Genomic DNA, 20,441 nt, shown 5'->3' on the forward strand with positions numbered 1-20,441 from the left:
ATCTATATGCCTGGGTTGTTTGTTTGTTTGTTGTTTGGTATCCAAGAACTATGAGTCCGCAATACCAGTCTGAGAAAGGAAATGATCATGGATTCAGTTTTTAGTTGGAATGCAGTCTTGCCTAGGACGAACGTGTACCGGTGCTGTTGCTGTGCATAGGAATGGAGCCTAGGATGAGGAGGGAAGTTAACTACTTTCCCATCGACGGGCTGGCCGAACATGCTGGCAGCTCCCACAGAAGTACTCAAGGAGCACATGGGGCTGCCATGTTTGGTGTCGTGGTTAGGAGCACGGTCTCTAATCTGGGAGAACCAGGTGTTTGATTCCCCACTCCTCCACATGCAGCTGTTGGGTGTGACCTTGGGCCAGTTACAAGTTCTGTCAGAGCTGTTCTCTCACGAGTAGTTCTCGAAAGAGCTCTCTCAGCCCCACCTACCTCACAGGCAGTGTTCCCGCTAAGCTGAGTTAAGTGTGAGCTAGCTCACAGTTTTTAGCCTCTGGCTCACCCATTTTTGTCTCCGCTCAGGAAGGCCCGCTCCAGAGCAAACTAATTGATGCGGTAGCCAAATCACTCGCTCACGACTTTAATGCCGGTAGCTCACAAAGTAGGATTTTTGCTCACAAGATTCCACAGCTTAGAGGGAGTATTGCTCACAGGGTGTCTGTTGTGGGGAGGGGAAGGGAAAGGAGACTGTAAGCCGCGCTGAGACCCCTTCAGGTAATGAAGGGCGGGGTAGAAATCCAATCTCTTTCTTCTTGCCAGGGGAGTTATGGCTGGGCTGCCATCATGTGGGTGTGATCCTCCATATAGGGTTTGCATTAATGGCTCGAAAGTTGACGTTACTGTGAACTCGAAAGAGTGCTATTGTGATTTTAAAAATTAAGATGGCGAAATGTTTCTGTCAGAAAGTGTTTGAGACTTCCAAAGTTTAGAAAAAAATGTAATAGATATAAAAGTTCTGCTGTAGCGTCAAAAAAGTGGGTCTGTGGGTAGAAGGAACTCTTTCTTCCTCTCCTAGAACACTAAATTTGGAGGCTATCCACTGAAATAGATTGGCAGTAGATTCGCCGGAAACCAGAAGGAAGAGCATCTTATCTGACCAGTGGTAGTCTGGAAGCCGCACATGTTCTTGATGCGTTCCCATGCGAATGAGCCTGCTTTGCAAATCCATTCTGGGGAAGTTAACTCTGGGGAAGCTTGAGCGTAAGGGAGAAAATCCTTCCTTCCACTGTTTCTCACTCCTGTGCTAACAGACGCTTAGGTCTGTTGCCCAGCCGGAGAACCTGCCGTACGTAAGCAGTGACAAAGGGGTTGCTTGACAGACTCATGAGGCTTCTAGGTAACTTTGGAAGAAGCAGTGAGGCTTGGCTTCTGGTCGCCTCAGAGTGCTTTGGGTCTCCCTTCCCCCCCTGCTGACTTCAACTTTTCCTAGCATGATTGTCTTTTCCCAGTGAGTCTTCCCATGAGGTGACCAGAGTACAATAACCTCAGTTTAGTCATTCTAGCTCCAAGGGAGAATTCGGGCTTGATTTCATCTAGAACCCACTTAGTTCTCTTCTTGGTGTGCCATGGTATTGGTACCCACCCAACACCACACTTCAAACGAATCAACTTTCCTCCTGTCCGCTTTCTTCATTGTCCAACTCTCACATCCAGGGCTATTTTTGGGCAGGAACGCCCAGGATTGGAGTTCCGGCTGGCTCCCAAGTTGGCCACGCCCAGCAGGAACTCATTAGCATAATAGGCCACACCCAACAGCAGAAACTCATTAGGGCTGGCTACAATAGGGGTGTGTGGCCTAACATGCTACAAAAAAGCCCTGGGTTTTGACAACAAACAAGGTAAACAGAATAAGAAGCAAAAGGTGGGAGTGGCTGGATGAGCACACTTCTGGTAATATGCCAATGAGCTGTGCTGTCAGAGGCGTGGCCTATTATGCTAATGAGTTCCTGCTGGGCTTTTCTACAAAAGAAGCCCTGCTCACATCCATACACAGTAATGGGGAGAACCATAGTAGGAATTATCTTGATCTTAGCCTAAATGGAAACTCCATATACCCGGGCACCTCTCAATATCGATGGTTGACTATGTGTCCTGCTGGTAGGATGCCCAGGTTCTTTTCTTCTGCCAGTGGGGAGTGGGAGGGAGCTTTCATGGAGTGGGGAGGGGAGGGGTGATGCCACTGCATGTGATGTCCCCGGTGTGATGATGTCACTTTCATGTGACGTCATCACGCCAGGGATGTCATGCTCGGCCTCGGCTGTTGGGGGTGGGGCTTCCCCCTGCCAGCCAGCTGGCTGGTGGTGGGCTGGAGCCCGTGAAATCGGGGGATCCTCCGCTCCCACCTGGGGGCTGGTAACCTTACCTGCCGGAGGGCTTCCCTGAGGCATCTGGTTGACCCATGTAAAAAATGGGTTGCTATACTAGATGCATTCTATTACATAGACCAGGACTCTTGGTCTTATTTTTTTTATTACATAGACCAGGGGTCCCCAGCCTTTCTGAATCTGTGGGTACCTTTGGAATTCTGACAGAGTGTGGTGGGCACAGCCACAAAATGGCTGCTGCAGGAGACAGAGCCCAGGCACAAAATGGCCGCCACCGCTTACCTTTAGTCAAAATCTTTGTGCAGGGGTGGCAGCTGTGGTCAAAAGAACGTTTGAAAACAATCTGTTCCACCCATCAAATTTCCAGTGGCCAATCAGAAGCCTTGTTGGGCCAAAGCCCCACCCGCCCCCATCCTCTTTCTAAAAACATTTGGTGGGCACCAGGGAAAGTGTCGCAGTCACCATATTGGGGATCTTTGGTACAGACCATGCATGTGCACTAGAGAGCCAGTTTGGAGTAGTGGTTAAGTGTGCAGACTCTAATCTGGGAGAACCGGGTTTGATTCCCCACTCCTCCACTTGCACCTGCTGATGTGACCTTGGGTCAGTCACAAGCTCTGGCACAGCTGTCCTTGAAAAAGAGCAGTCTGTGTCAGAGTTCTCTCAGCCCCACCCACCTCACAGGGTGTCTGTTGTGGGGAGGGGAAGGGAAAGGAGTCTGTAAGCCCCTCTGAGACTCCGAGTGAAGGGCAGGGTATAAATCCAATCTCTTCTTCCTCCTCCTCTTCTTCTTCTAGGAATAGCAATGTCACGAGTACATCTAAGGCACTCCTTTGGCGACCATTGCCTACTGTGTGTTGTCCCCAAGAAGCTGGTACCAAACAGTGTTGGAGAATAAACAGGTCTTGCCATATGGCAATTCTGAATGGGCAGTTGTGGGGGAGCGTGTTGTAACCCGGGCCTTCGCGACAGTTCCATTTTAGAAGCCTTTTCTGTACTCTCCCTGAGTGGAATATGTTCCCAATCATTGCTGAAGCTCCTGTTTTGATAAGTGGGTGAATAGATGACCTTGTAAATAGAGTATTCTTGACACGGGGTGATTTAGATTTCCATTAGCATAGCTAAACTGATACATCATTGATAATGTAATGGGTTGGTAGTCTGCAAAAAAAAATATCTTCTACGGGAGTTTAAAAAAAAGAAAGAAATGAAGGCTTAATAGTTTAATGCCTGATAGCTTTTAATCTATAGCTGTCAGTGTTAATTCCACTGGAATTTTTTTTCTCTTTGAGAAAGGCTCATTGCTTTGAGGTTTTGCTAATCAAGATTCATAAAGGTAAAATATCACTTGTCACCTCCTTGCAGTAAATGATAAACCAATTTAATTCACAAGAAATTCCATGAGGGTTTAGGAGAGAGAGGAGGAAAAACCGATATATAGGATTAAAGAGCTGCAGTTTTAGGGTTTTTTTTTAAAAAAGGGGGGATATGGATTTCTCTCATGCAAATTATCATATCATTTTTGATATCTGTGTAGTAGAACAGGAAAAAAAACCCCCAACCAGCAGCTAATGGCTAGCTGTAGTTACTGATCAGCACACTGTGGAATTCTGCTTGCTATCTGCTGAAAGATAATGAATTGCAGCTCTTTGAGAGTTATGTTATAACCCTTGTAACTTTTGACTCCCCAACAGGCTATTTCCTTAATCTTTTCAAATGAATTGCAGTACTTAACCAGAAGGTGCTAGATTTTTTAATACTCACCAGAGCTAAGCATATGTGCTCACTCAGTATTTTAAAATATCCTTTCTCTCCCCCTTCCTTGTTCTTGGGGCACATTTTGCCAGATCCCGAAGGTCAGGTTATATACTACAGAACATTCTGCGGGCATGGAGCATTTTATGTCTTATTTATGTCTTATTTATTTATTTATTTTTCACATTTATACCCTGCCCGTCCCGTAAACGGGCTCAGGGCGGGTTACAACATTTTAATAAATACAATAAAATTTAAAACACATTAAAACATATAAAACCAGTAGTCATGCTTGCTGTATTGAGAATCCGGCCCATTGATGTAACTAGGTATGGCCGGTTATAAGAACATAAGAACATAAGAGACGCCAATGTTGGATCAGGCCAAAGGCCCATCCAGTCCAACACTCTGTCACACAGTGGCCAGAAATACCAGGTGCCATCAGGAGGTCCACCAGTGGGGCCAGGACACTAGAGGCCCTCCCACTGTTGCCCCCCCCCCAAGCACCAAGAAGACAGAGCATCACTTGCCCCAGAGCCCCCATCTATACTTTGTGGCTAATAGCCACTGATGGAAGCCGTCCATGCTTGTAGCCGCCACCACTTCCTGTGGCAGTGAATTCCATTATCAGTAGGTGGGAGATCGCAACCTTGGGGGGGCCCATATGTGGACGCCCACTGCCTCAGCCAAAGACCTGGCAGAACAGCTCCATCTTGCAGGCCCTGCAAGATGCCTTCTTTCATTTTTGAGACTCCCTTGGGTTGTGCCCAAGAGATATTATGTATTATGCGAGAACCGGGGCGCAAGGGAACGGTTGGGCTAAATTGTCCAAACAGACAATGAGTCATCTCTGCTAATATTTTAAAAACCAATTGCCCCGAAAGTTTCATTCATTGATGTGAAAGGGTGTAATGCTGCGAATAATGCGAGGGATGATAAAAGGAGACGGAGATTTGCTCTAGCCTTTCTGCTGTATGAAAATGCCTCCCCCGGTCTTCTGAAACTGTTGAATTCCACACACACCCCCATCCCTTTTCTAAAGGAATTTACTAGTGCTGCAGAACAGGATCTGAATGAGTAATTTATAAAACCTCGAATCCGTCATTTAATATTTCATAAATGCCGGCACTTCAACGTATTTAAAAGTGATCTAACAGGCGAGGCACTTGACCTCTGCTAATGATTCCAAAAGTCCCCCTCCTGCACTCTGCCCAAAAAGAGAGCTTCGTATTCAAAACCTGTCCCTTTCTGCTAGAGGAAAGGAAGCTGAATTTGCACTTTAGCTGCTGTAGCAGCAGCTTTTAGGCTGTAGACTCTCTCTGTCTGGGATGGTTTTAAACAACAGAAGAGTATTTCTGGGGGAGGATGAAGATTGGAGCTCTCCAAGCAATCTTATGCTTGGGTAAACAAAGACCGGCTGGTGGAGACAAAATTGCCAGCAGAATGAACGTCCATACAAAACTGGGCTGTCATTCCTCTCTTCTAATGGGGAGGAGATTTGCTATCAATTAGTCCACGGGTATTATGTTCCCCACTCCATCGTGTTCCAGTGCGACTGACAATGAAAGTGTAAACTGATCCCCTGACTTAATACATTCAAGCTGATAATGCCATGTTGTTCAGGTGGGTAGCCGTGTCAGTCTGAAGCAACAGAGCAAAGTTTGAGTCCAGCGGCACCTTTAAGACCCACAAAGTTTAATTCTGGGTATCAGCTTTCATGTGCATGCGTGCACACTTCTTTGGATACATTGAAACCGACTTCTTCGAGCCTTACATATAGGTAGAGAGATTCAGGTGGATAACTATGTTGGTCTGAAGCCACAGAACAAAGTTTGAGTCCAGTGACGCCTTCAAGACCCACAAAGTTTATTTCTGGGTATGAGCTTTTGTGTTGCATGTGCATTCCTTCAGATACATTGAAACCGACTTCCTCAAGCCTTACATATAGGTAGAGAGATTCAGGTGGATACCTATGTTGGTCTGAAGCAGCAGAACAAAGTTTGAGTCCAGTGGTGCCTTTAAGACCCACAAAGTTTAGTTCTGGGTGTCAGCTTTCCTGCGCTCGCACACTGCTTCAGATATATGGAAACAGACTTCCTCATATCTTAGATATAGGTAGAGAGAGGGTGTACCTGAAGCAATGTGCATGGACATGAAAGCTTATACCCAGAATTAAACTTTGTTGGTCTTCAAGGTGCCGCTGGACTCAAACTTTGTTCCACCACCGTCATGGTTCCTTATAGGATTTATGGACGAGGCCCTGAGGAAGAACCTGGACAACGTAAAGAAGATCTAACACGCCGTCTCCATATCACCTGGAACTGTGCAGACTCCATCCTGGACATATGAGATCAGTAATTGATTGAGCACCATTGTTTTAGTGTCAATGCTTTTAATAGGTTTTAACTATGGTACGGTTAATTACCCTGCCCCTGTTAGCTGCCCTGAGCCCATCGGGGAGGGCAGGATACAAATGTGAAAAATAAATATAAATAAATAAATAAATAATGCCACATTGTTTTAGCTTAGGGGCAATTTTGGAAAAACTGGTTTGGTAATCACTTGTGTGGACTGACCTCCACGGCTTTTATTTTCATGTCATGTTCAGCTTTCTCAGATGTCCTGCAAGATATATTAATTTGTCAGTGTTGTTTGTGAAATCTTTGTTGTACAGTAATTTAAGAATATTCGTTACACTCACACATGCTGTACGCTGCCTATGTAAACACCATGTAAATTATGTATAAAACAATATAGCTTGCATACACCATACAAATGAACATTCTTTTATCCCTACAACAAACTGTGCAATTCATTAACCTTTGTGACTTTCTTTTAATGCACAATTCTCATTGTAGAATTAAGGGTTTATGGCCTCAACTTGCAGGTCCTCATTTTAGCGTGGTTATGTTTTGGAAACTCTTTTTCAACATGACATTTGCAAGTTTTGAGCAGTTGCGTTTTAGCAACAAGAGAGTAATTGTCAGATTCAGAGAGCTCCACGGGAGCAGGGGAATGACAATTTACATGAAAATGAGGAGGATGGAATGAGAAGGCAATGCAATAGCATTAGGAAAATCAAGACTGGGAACGCTGGAATATAATTGCTGAAATTAGTGCTGGAGCAATATGTTTATGGAGTCTGAGTCTGTCATTGCTGAGAAGCCGTCAGTCTCTCCCCCACCCTAGTCTTCAACGAGTCCAGTTTTGAATGAAGATTTCAATCGCTTGTGGGTAAATTTGCAAGCCATTTGCAACAGACTCATGCACTAATGGTCAGCGTCAGAGACCAAAGAGATGTTTGTGACATATTTACTAGGTGGGTGACAATTTTCTTGGAGCGGAGTCCTTATTCCAAGTAACTTTTGAGAGAAAAAAATACTTAGAAGAAGAAGAAGAGGAGGAGGAGGAGATTGGATTTATACCCCGCCCTTCACTACCCAAGGGAGTCTCAGAGCGGCTTACAATCGCCTTTCCTTTCCCCTCCCCACAACAGACACCCTGTGAGGTAGGTGGGGCTGAGAGAGCTCTGACAGAAATGGCTCTTTTTCAAGAACAGCTGTGCCAGAACTATGGCTTGCCCAAGGTCATCCAGCAGGTGCAACTGGAGGAGTGGGGAATCAAACCCGGTTCTCCCAGATTAGAGTCCGCACACTTAACCACGACACCAAACTGGCTTTGAATTTCTAAAGTGGCTTTGCTTTTGCGGCATGGGGGTAGGTGGGAGGGCGTTATGTATTGGGACTGAATCATTCCAGGTATGACAGACCAGAGACTGGCTGAGCTTGGAGCACAAGAACAATAGCCTACTAGGACTCTGGAAGTAACCGGTCAAGTAGGAATGTTATGTAAATGGCCTATCATTGAGAGTGGGGTGTGTTTGGGGAAGGCAACCGCATGCCATTTAACAGAGCTGAGGCTCTGGGGTCTTGTCTCGTTCTTGCTGAAATCACTAATAAAGTAGAGCTGATCACTAGACTTGTGATCTGTTCATCCATGGAACCCACTATTTAACAGAGAGAAGAGGTTGCTCTTCAAGAAACACGTCCCCGACCTTTCCTTTGACATGTGGAACACGTACACAGGCAGCTTCCTTGTACAGAGTCAGATGCTTGGTCTGTCAGGGTTGGTGCTGTTGGCCCCTGCCTGGTAGAACTCTCTGCTGGAAAACCTCCATGCCCTGCGGAAAGGTAGTAAGGCAGAGATGTTCCACCAGGCATTTGGTTGAGGACGGCAAGGGGGCAGTATGACATCTGGCGCTCTCATATACGCTCCCCATCCCTCCCCCTAGGAGGCTGGGGAGCTGAATTCCCCCCCCCCCGTCATCTTGGACTGAATCCTGTTTTGTTTATTGATCTGTTTTGGGGGGAGTTTTAATGTTGGTTTTAATTTAAAGTATTTATTGTATGCTATTCTTTTCTAAGCTGCCCTGAGCCCTACTTGTGGGGAAGGGCGGCCGAGTGAAGCTAATGTAATAAATAAATAAATATTGTACCCTCTGATTGGCAGCAGCTCTCCAGAGTGTAGTGGGTTAAGTGCGCGGACTCTAATCTGGGAGAACCGGGTTTGATTCCCCACTCCTCCACTTGCAGCTGCTGGATGACCTTGGGTCAGTCATAACTTCTTTCAGAGCTGTTCTCTCAAGGGCAGTTCTCGTGAGAGCTCTCTCAGCCCCGCCTACCTTACAGGGTGCTTTTTGTGGGGAGGGGAAGGGAAAGGAGATTGTAAGCCGCTCTGAGACTCCTTTGGGTAGTGAAGGGTGGGGTATAAATCCCATCTCCTCCTCCTCCTCCTCCTCTTTTTCTTCCTCCTCCTCTTCTTTCCTTTTTGGGGTGTGTTGGGGTGGGGCCCTTCTTCAGGGCTGTTTTTCCCTCCCAATCTGCCACAGGTGGAAGTCATGCTGTTCTTTTCATCCTAGCCAACAGGGCTATTTTTGGGCAGGAACGCACAGGAACGGAGTTCCGGCTGGCTTCAGAGTTGGCCACGCCCACTACAGCCCAAACCTCTGCATGTGTGGCTACAGAGGGAAGGCCTGGAGAGCGACCCCCCCCATGGGCAACTCCGAGGCGGGTGGGGCAGGGGGGCCCCTGGAAAAATCGAGGAGGAATTTAAATGCCTCCCCATGCCTGTCCAAGGGCCGGCTTGCCTTAGGCTCCCTGCAGCTGCCGGGCGCCCAGGCAAGCCAAGGGACGGTATGGGGGCGTGGCCTAATATGCTAGCAAGCTGCACTGTCAGGGATGTGGCCTAATATGCTAATGAGTTTCTGCTGTTGGGTGTGGCCCATTATGCTAATAGGTTCCTGCTGGGCTTTTTCTACAAAAAAAGCCCTGCTAGCCAATATTACTAACACGAGAAGCAGACCTCTGCGGGGGATTATTCAGAGCTTCCACTGCAAAGACTAGGATTTTAGACCAGCTGCCCAGGGTTGCTAACCTCCAGGTGTAGCCTAGAGGTCTCCCGGAATTCCAGTGGATCTCCGGAATGCAGAGGTTGGTTTCCCTGCCTTGGACATTCCGTGACATCATACCCTACTGAGGCTCCTCCCCTCCCTGAATGCCGCCCTCCCCAGGTTCCACACCCAAATTTTCGGGAGTTTCCCAACCTGGGGATGACAACCCTATATAATTGAACCAGCCATTTCTGGATGTTTGGTTGGCGTTTGCAATGCAGACAGTGCTTTAAGGGCAAAACAAGAGGGCATGCACTTCCCAGCTGCCCGACAAAGTTCTGAGATAAATCTCCGGGAACTGTGTATTCGGCTCTCATTCAGCCAACATCCACAGCTGCAATCAAACCCCCCCCCCCCCCCCGTCTACTTAAGACTCGGCACTTAAAAACTGATGATGCTGAAGTGACGAGGTTGTACATTGCTGTAACGAACGTGAACAAAATTAGATAGAACACTCTGAGTGGTTATAATGGGGGCAGGAGATACCATCTGGATTCTGTGACCCTTTTTTCCAAGCCCAGGAAAAAAAGAGATCTTTTGCTTTTCCATTCGTACTTCTAGCCCTACCTTTGGAGACAGGACCTGGCTCCTAATTAATCTTTTGCCTTCCCTAAGCTACCGGTGCCTTGTCGGACACAATACAAGCCCAGGCCTCTTTGCTTCTCTTCACCTTGAATTTATTTTCGGGATTATTGACTGCCCAGGCATTTGAAAACCTGCCTGAAGATTTGGATCTCTGAGTGGAACCTGCTTTGTCAGGTGGCAACCTTGGTGACAAATAACGGAAGGAAGGTTTTCTTCCTTGCACGCAAGCTTCTGTCGTGTGAAGGTGGGACGCACTGCAAGACCTCCCGAGGGCACCTGGTGTTTCTGACCACTGTGTGACACAGAGTGTTGGACTGGATGGGCCATTGGCCTGATCCAACATGGGCTTCTCTCTTATGTTCTTATGGGACCAAACTGGAATATGCGCCCGTTCACAGCAACATGTATGTAGGGAACATGTGTCAACACGTGACAACACCCGATAAAGGTAAAGGTTCCCCTGCTCGAAAGCCAGTTGAATCTGACTCTAGGGTTGCGGTGCTCATCTCCGTTTCAAAGCCGAAGAGCCGGCGCTGTCCGAAGACATTTCCGTGGTCATGTGGCCGGCATGACTAAACACCAAGGCACACGGAACGCTGTTACCTTCCCACTGAAGTGGTACCTATTTATCTACTTGCAATTTCTTGCTTTCGAACTGCTAGGTTGGCAGGAGCTGGAACCAGAGACGGGAGCTCACTCTGTCATGCGGCACACTCGGGTCTCAAACTGCTGAACTACCGCCCTTCCACAGCCTGCAGTTCAGCGTCTTAACCACTTGAGCCACCGCAGCTCCCCGGTACAATTCACTACTTGGTGATCCTCTGCCCTATCTATCACCTGCTTCTTTGGGATAACAGAGTCGTTCCAAGGCGTCTGCTGTTCATGAAAATGCTGAAGTGGAGGTGGTTGCTGGTTGGAACCTTCCTGTACCAAGCAGGGCAGGGCTCAGGGGTTCAGGACCTTCCCACACTTTTGGACTGGACCTCTTCCAGCACTGGATTGTGGGTAGGCTAAATGGACTGTAAGCAGCAATCCATAGAGCAAGTCATTTGATGTATATTGCAAAAAAAGAAAGAAAGTTTGATTTAATTTGAAAATCATCTCAGCGGGCAATTAGAAGCCAGGTATTTCTTTTAATGATTAGCTTCAGAAGTTGGTTGATGATAACACTATGGCCCAATTCTACTGTAACTAAGCTTTTCCGAGGAGCTATTGAAACCAATGCACAATGCAGAAACGGTTCAAGTATTGGCTAATTAGTCCCGCTTTTCAAATAACTGGCTTACTGTATGCAAGATGGAAAATGCAGGGGTTTCATCCGAGTCCACATTTTCACTAGTGAAGAGCGGGAAACATTGAGTTCTGTTTGCCTGGGTGGCTGGTGAGTCCCAGAAATCTTCCGACACGTTCTGTAATGTGTCAAGTATCATGGCTCATCGTTTCCTTGGCACAGCCCACCTTTGTAAGGTTTTCTGAAATATGACAAGCTGTTATCTGAGCTCCAGTGTTTTATTATTTTTTTAAAAAAGAATCTAATGAATCAGCCTCGTGTTTAGAAAGCGGAACTGAAAGTAGGAAAAGAAAATGTGTTTTACTCCTGGATTCGGATGTAATAAAATGAGCTGTCAGGCAAAAATATATATTTTAAAAAACGCTAGTATTTTAACAATTCAAATACCTGCAATGCCCAGAGAACAAAAGGACAGATGTGCACTAAGGAGACTGTGTAGCCCGTAGTGTATAGAAGGCCCAGGGAAACAAGGTGAGGGCTATCCAGGAAGTCTACATAAGGAACCGACAACAATCAACACCAGGGCCCTGCGACACTTACTCCAATTCCATAGGAGCTGCAAGACGGAGCTCTTCCGCCAGGCATTCGACCACACTTAAAATCTTGATAACTTGAAGCCTCCCTGGGATTGTTTGTATCACCTAAGTCTGTACTGACTCCTGATAAGAACATATGGGATCATGACTTCCGTCACATAGGAAATATATATGTATTGCACTTTAGATTTTATATGTTTTAAACTGTTTTAACACTTTTATGTAAGCCGCCCTGAACCTGCTTCGGCAGGGAGGGAGGGGTATAAATCCAAGAAATAAATAAATAAAAAAAATATACATACAAATACAGTTGTTAAGTTTGACTCATACTTGTCTACATTTATATATCTTAGTAGAAATCACTCTACAATGAATAACAACAGTCTCTGTCAGAATAGTACAAACAGTTGAACAAGAGAGAGGGAAACATGTCCAGTGAAACTTCCCAGATCACGAGGTCCTGAATGTACTACATATCCCTCGTTGCGTCCTGTAAGACACCTCTCTCCACAAGTAGCCCCCCCCCCAAAAAAAAAACTGTTAAACTTCCCCAAGTTATTCTATTCTAATGGGAAGCCCTAGCATTTGCTAGCAGCTTTCACTGACAGCAGGTTTGTCCTCCTATTAAAAACGTTAAGCTACACGCCCATATTGTCAAAACGTCTTGTGGCTTCCCATTAGAATGAACTGATGTGGAGAAACTTTAACGTTTTTTTTTTTAACTTGTGGAGAGAGGTGTCTTTAAGGATGCAATGAAAGTTTAGTACATCTGGGACCTTGTGATCAATTTATACAGATTTGGAAAAGTTTAACTGGACATTTTTCCTCTCCCTTGTTCAATGGTTTGTACTATTCCGACAGAGGTTGCCGTTATTCATTGTAGAGTGATTTGTACTCTTGCAATACTGCAGGGCCTGCAAGATGGAGCTCTTCCACCAGGCCTTCAATTAGGAGCTGCGTAAAACATCCAAGGAGTGACCCTGTTCCCTGGCCTTGCCACCTTTAGCACACCCTCGCTGCATAAATAAGTAGATCAACGGATCTGGTGTGGGAATACCATCATGATTGTCACCTATGTCTAATCTTGACATTTCTGCTCTCGCACTTTATCTGAATATTGTTCCGGAACTTTAGGATAATTGATCTGTTTATGGGGTTTGGTTGTTTTTATGATGGATTTTAATTGTATTTATATATGCATTTTATGATTCGACTGGCTTTCGAGCAAGGGAACCTTTACCTTTATATGAGGAGCTGCGGTGGCTCAAGTGGTTAAGACACTGAACTGCAGGCTTTGGAAGGTCAGTAGTTCAGCAGTTCAAGACCCGGGTGCCGCAAGACGGAGTGAGCTCCCGTCTCTGGTTCCAGCTCCTGCCAACCTAGCAGTTCGAAAGCAAGACATTGCAAGTAGATGAATAGGTACCACTTAGGTGGGAAGGTAACAGCGTTCCGTGCGCCTCGGCGTTTAGTCATGCCAGTCACATGACCACGGAAAAGTCTTCGGACAGCACTGGCTCTTCGGCTTTGAGACGGAGATGAGCACCGCAACCCTAGAGTCGGATTCGACTGGCTTTCGAGCAAGGGAACCTTTACCTTTATATATGCATTTTATGTAAGCTGCCTTGAGCCTGCCTTGGCTCAATAAATAAATAAATACTAAGATGTATAAATGTACACAAGTATGGGCTATCCAGGAGGACATGGAGTATCCAGGAAGCTGGAGTATCAGTGATATGAAGGCGAAGGTGCAAAGTGATGCTACTCAGTTATACAGATTTCTTTCCTTTCAAAGTTTTTTTTTTAAATTAAAGCTCTACTGTTGTTCTGCTGCTAACATTTTTAATGAAATGATTGCACAACTGGGACTGAGAGCCGTACCCGGTGGCCTACTGCGGCTTTGGCGGGGCCTTCCTGTAGATCGATTCACACCCAGTAGGTGAGCAGGTTCTTGGCTTTGCTGTCTGTTGATTTGTTTAATTCTCTCTCAAATAGGTTGTGCAGGGTTCCTTTTTTCCTTCGCAACGGTGAGCCGACGAGGTTTATCATCCCGCTTCCCCAACCGTCGTTTCTTGCCACTGCCTCCTGCTGCTTTGTGTATTCTCCCACTGGTATATTCACTTAATTATACAGCGGCCAATAACTGCGCTCTTAGGAAGCGCAAAGAACTGTTTTGTTTCGTTTCTAAATCACGTCTATCCTGTTCTAGGCCTTCCTCTAAAATAAACGTTGAAGGTGGAGCTATTGATGTAGGGGGGGGGGGTTGTTTTTGTTTTAAAAAAGGCTCTACGTTTCATTTAATTCAGATAATTTTAAATGGTCCTTCAGCAAGGATAAATCAATTTTGTACCATATAACTTTCAATTACAGTCTTTGGAGTGAAATAACAGCGTGTTTCAAGGAGCTTAAAAGGATCTCAGCGAGGAGATTTTCTTCCGCCGTCTGTCTGTGAAATCTACCAGGGATTTTTCGGGGTTTTTTTTTCTTCTTCTTCTTCCTTTTTCCTTAGGGAAATCCCACCTAGTTAAAGATTTTGCAGGTGTATAATTTATTTATTTCATTTACATCATTCACAGTCTGCCTGTCTTGCTGGGACCCAAGGCTAGTTACACAGCGTAATTCAATACACTTTGTGACCAACAAAACATCCAATAAGCAGAGCAAGAAGAGGAGGAGGAGGAGGAGGAGGAGGAGGAGAAGATTGGATTTATACCCCACACTTCACTACCCAAGGGAGTCTCAGAGCGGCTTACAAACTCCTTTCCCTTCCCCTCCCCACAACAGACACCCTGTGAGGCAGGTGGGGCTGAGAGAGCTCTGACAGAAACTGCTCTTTTTCAAGAACAGCTGTGCCAGAACCATGGCTTGCCCAAAGTCATCCAGCAGCTGCAAGTGGAGGAGTGGGGAATCAAACCCGGTTCTCCCAGATTAGAGTCCGCGCACTTAACCCACTACACTCTGGAGAGCTGCTGCCAATCAGAGGGTACAATATTTATTTATTTATTTATTACATTAGCTTCACTCGGCCGCCCTTCCCCACAAGTAGGGCTCAGGGCAGCTTAGAAAAGAAACCCGGTTCTCCCAGATTAGAGTCTGCACACTTTAGCAGCAGGATTTGGATTGCAGAAATCTGAAACCAACCAGAAATCTGAAATGAATCTGTAACAAAGAATAAATATTGATGTGGCTCGTTAAAATGATGCAACATTTACATCAGAGAATCCTACTTACAGCAAGAGACACTACGGACCATTCACAAGTAGTCTAGTCCAGAGTCCCTAACCCTTTCCCCAATAATCTTTCTGAGCCATTTTGTTAGAGCACAGCCCTGTTACCCACATAAGGAAGCCCTCTTGCATAATTCAGTTTTGTGTACGTAGTGGAAAGCCAAGAGCGTAGGAGCCTTCCGGAGCTCCTCAGGCAGGCCATTCCGTAAGGTGGGGTTAACAACAGAGAATGTCCATGTATCGACAATCCTTTTACCCATTTGCAGGGTGGCACCTGCTGAATACCATGCTCTGATTAATAAAGTGACCGCCAGAATTGTAATATCATGGGGAAATGATGCTAAATAATGAAGAATAAAACGTATTTTCTTTCTTTAACGAACATCACAACACTCAATACTTATTTTTAATACACAATACAAGCAATGCTATTATCGAGTAAGAGAATCACTCTGTAACACTCATATCACATCAAATAATCGATTTAAACATGTAGCAGAGAACTGCGTACAACACAAGGTATCACAACTCAATTGTGTAGCAATCAAGATCCAAAAATCGGTCCATGGTCTTTAATCTTGATGTATGCAGACCAATGAAGATGAGACGGAAGCTCCAGATTATTCTATACTTTGTTCCGTGTAAACTTCTTCAAATCATGGACTGCTCTTGTAGCTAAGTGTAGTTACAATTGGAAGCCTCACTGCAAATAGTACTATTCTTATGGTTCACACAAAATTACAGTAGTCTAGTCGGCATACGTCAAGATTAAAAATCACGATCTCTTGGACTGATTTTTTGGATCTTGATTGCTATACAATTGAGTTGTGATCAGTGTTCCCTCTAAGCTGAGTTAGTGTGAGCTAGCTCACAGTTTTTAAGGTTCCAGCTCACACATTTTTCTCGTAGCTCAGGAAGGAGGGCTCCAGAGCAAACTAATTTATGCAGTAGCCAAATTGCTCGCTCACAACTTTAATGCCAGTAGCTCACAAAGTAGAATTTTTGCTCACAAGATTCCACAGCTTAGAGGGAACATTGGTTGTGATACCTTGATTTGTGAAGCTCAAATACTTTGGCCACCAAATAAGAAGGGAGCCCTCACTGGAGAAGACCCTGATGCTGGGAAAGATTGAAGGTCAGAGAAGACGGGGACGGCAAAGGATGAGATGGTCAGACAGTGTCATCGATGCAACAAACATGAAATTGAGCACACTTCAGAGGACGGCGGAATACCGGAAGGCCTGGCGGGAGCTGGTCCATGAGGTCGCGAAGAGTCGGACTCAACTGTGCGACTGAACAACAACAACCTTGATTTGTATGTTGTTCTCTGTTACGTGTTTAAATAGATTCTTTGCTGTGATATGAGTATCATAGAGTGATTCTCTTACTGGACAATAGCATTGCTTGTACTGTGTACTGAAAATAAGTATTGTGTGTTCCGATTAGCTTAAAGTAAGACAATGGTCCCGGTCACACGGGCCAGATAACCCAGGATGGAGGCTTGGCTCTTTGCGCCATTGCAATTTGCCCTGCCATTACGTGATCCGACGCAATGGTGGTGAAGCGGATTTTTCCCCATCGGTGGGTGTTTCCGGTGCACTCCAGCAAGGCAAGAGGAGCGCGCTGGAGCGATCACACGAAGGAAGTCCGTCAGCGGCCCGTCACAACCCATTTGATAGAAGACTTTTCCAGGTACTTTTTAACTCCGGATCTTCGGCGGTATGCTGCGGGTTGGAGACGGGTGCGCCACGCTTGCCAGATGTTTCCATGTGATCGTGCCCGTATAATCCGCCCGGCATTCGTCCCTCTCGCGCTTCTACTTGTGCGTGTGATCGGGGCCAATATATTTCATTATAATATGCTTCATTATTTAGCGTCACTTTGGCACGATATTACAATTCTTGTGGTCACCCTATTATATCGTGACACACACACACACCCCGTTGTGGACTGATTAACAAAGTGGTCATGGCGGAGCACTGGGGGGGAGGGGTGTTCTCTTTGTAACTCCTGGTAATAGACAAGCTGAAGTGTTCTGCATGAACTGGAGTTTCTGTGTTGACTCTGAGGTGAGGGAAGACCTACGTGGAATGGATGACAGTAGTCTAGTAGTCTCCTTGTTACTGTGGCATGGATCCGGGTGACTGGATCAGCTGCATCAAGGTAGGATCCTGGACGATTCGCCACTGCCTTCTGCATAGCAACCTCAGTCATTCTTGCTGGTTTCCTATCCAGGTATCAGTGCTTGGAATGAGATGACCGATGAGTTCAGGCTAAGCCAGGCTATTTGGGCCGCTAAGAGGCAAAGATCCAAGGCTTAATATAAACAAAGTGCAAAACGGGAGAGGCGAAGTGAAAAAAAAGTGTGGAAGGACCTACAAGGACGGTAGCAACTTTAATGCCAGTAGCTCACATAGTAGAATTTTTGCTCACAGGATTTGACTGCTTAGAGGGAGCATTGGATGAAGCCTTTATGGTTATTATCTTGAATAGCGGTATCCAATAACATAACTTAGTCTTGGTCCACAGGGCTCTTTTTGTAGAAAAAGCCCAGCAGGAACTCGTTAGCATAATAGGCCACACCCAACAGCAGGAACTCATTAGCATATTGGGCCACACCCCTGACAGCACAGCTCATTAGCACATTAGGCCACACCAACATGTTACCAGAAGTGTGGTTATCCAGCGACACCCACCTTTTGCTTGTTATTCTGCTTACCTTGTTTGTTGTCAAAACCCAGGGCCTTTTTTTGTAGCAGGAACTCCTTTGCATGTTAGGCCACACACCCCTAATGTAGCCAATCCTAATGGGTTTCTGCTGTTGGGTGTGGCCTATTATGCTAATGAGTTCCTGCTGGGCGTGGCCAACTTGGGAGCCAGCCGGAACTCTGTTCCTGTGCGTTCCTGCCCAAAAATAGCCCTGGTCTTGGAGCAACACTGGAAGCCTCGTTTGATGACAGTGAGGAAACAAGTTGTTGCTCACAATCTACTCTTCAATATTTTTTTGGGGTGGGGGCAGTTCGTCTTGCCCCCTCCCCTTTCCAATAACAGGAGCAGTTGCAAAGCTGTATTCCACCAGGGAACATAATATCTTACGACATCCAGCGTAAGGGGAACTCATAACTCATGAATGTCATAGCTGTAAAACAGCTGAGTTAAGGGCCCATTTTTAACCTGGGCTAATAAATTGTGCACCGAGACTTCACTTACTGTATTAAAAGGGCACCTTATAGCACTAGACAATGAAGATGTGGAGCTGCAGTGCACTCAGCTGTATTAATATAACTCAGGCTCCTGTACGTGCCGTCAAAACGCAGCCTTTTCCATTAAATAAATAGTATGCATTTATAAATCTGTTTTACGGAATAGCGTAAAAGGGACTCGAAGACACACACGGTGGAACTAGCTTTAGTACGATCAGAGGAGGAATGCTTTGCCCGTTAAGACAATGAGAGCTGACCAGCTTGCCAGGTCCCTTCCATCCTCTCATTAGGATAGGCAGAGGCGACACGGGGTTTGAGTTTCAAATGTATCGCTTGCTGGGATGGAAACCCAGACAGTGGCAAATGGATAGGGGAGCTCATGCCTCACTTAACAGATAGCGGACGCTGTGTGTAAGAATGGCTGTCCAATGTGGACTGCTTTGAGAACATAAGCAAACCCTTTCCCAGCCTTTAGAGCATTTAGAGTGAAGTCACGTGTTATGCGGGAGATCCCAAGGTGTGTTTGTTTTGCCCTAAAAACCAGTCAATGGAGCAGGAGGATTCAAATGGGGCTCTTGGCTGGAAGTGTTAGTTCTTTCCCCATATAGACTGGATTAGAGATGTGAAGGCCCGGAAAAAAAACGGAAAAAATTTGGGGGGGAAATGGGGTTTTTTCCATTTTTTTCCTGAAGCCTTTTTGTTTTTTTTCCGAAAAATTGGAAAAATTGAAAAAAGAAAAGAAAATTTTTTGATTACGGAACGTTTTATTTTAACATGATGAATAAAATATTTCAAGACAAGGTGTCCAAATATTTTCCAAATCATTTCTAAAATATATGGTATCAGATTGATCTAATTTCTGTGCACTGGGGACAAGCAAGTCCTAGGTTACAAATTGAACTCTCCAATGCGAGAACAAGATGCATCTCTTCCTTTAGGAGGTGCGATTGTCAGAAGAAAATAAAAAGGTTTCAGTTTTGTTTTTGCATGTGGGTGAGTATTCGGTTTGTAATAATTGTTTGGATACACTATATTTTAATATGCTAGGTGTGATAATTTCATGCCAAGTAAAAATGTCCATAGTCATATTTTATATTCCTAAAGTAACAGAATGACTTTCAATCTAGAAAAGACAAAAGAAATGCTAATGTAGCATTTTTTTTCTTTCCCCCCCAAAAAATTCCGTTTTTTTCCGGGGAAAAATGGGGTGAAAACGGGTTTTTTTCCGAGCTTCAAAATTTCTGGAAATTTTACATCTCTAGACTAGATCCAGGTGGTCAGCCGTGTTGGTCTGAAGCAGTAGAACAAATTTAGAGTCCGGTGGCACCTTTAAGACCAACAAAGGTTGATTCAGTAAGTGAATAAATTCAAAAGGTACCACTGGACCAGTGTTCCCTCTAAGATGAGTTAGTGTGAGCCAGCTCACAGTTTTGTAGCCTCTGGCTCACAGATTTTCGTCTTAGCTCAGGAAGGACGGCTCCAGAGGAAACCAATTTATGCAGCAGCCAAATCGCTCGCTCACAGCTTTAATTCCAGTAGCTGGCAAAGTAGAATTTTTGCTCACAGGACTCCACAGGAGCACTGCACTGGACTCTAAATTTGTTCCCCATGTAGACTGTTTTCCTGCTTAAATGTGGCCCTCCTAGGGTGTACTTATTCCCAGCGGAGAAAGGAGACGAACTCTGTCTGTGCTTGCCTCTCATTCTACTGGGGCAAATGGAGGGCGTAGTTCCCACTGGGAAAATGGCCCCCAGGGAAAAAAGACCCCCCCCAATCTGGTCTCAAATCCCCCCCCACACACACAATTTGGTAAACGCATACACGTGTACCAGAAAACCGAACTGTGAATCTCCAATATAATAAGTAGTTTCACCCCATTGCAGTTTGACTCTATAGATAGACTTATTCTTCATGAATCTATCTAATCCCTTTTGAAAACTGTTTATTCCTGTGGCCATCACTGCATCCTCTGGCAGCGATTTCCACATTTTAGTCACTATCTGTATAAAGTAGTGTTTCCTTTTGTCCGTCCTGAACCTACTGCCCGTCAGCTTCATTGCATGCCCTCGA

This window comes from Gekko japonicus, unplaced genomic scaffold, assembly GCF_001447785.1.
Source record: "Gekko japonicus isolate JY-2015 unplaced genomic scaffold, Gekko_japonicus_V1.1 scaffold598, whole genome shotgun sequence".
NCBI classification, from domain to species: domain Eukaryota; kingdom Metazoa; phylum Chordata; class Lepidosauria; order Squamata; family Gekkonidae; genus Gekko; species Gekko japonicus.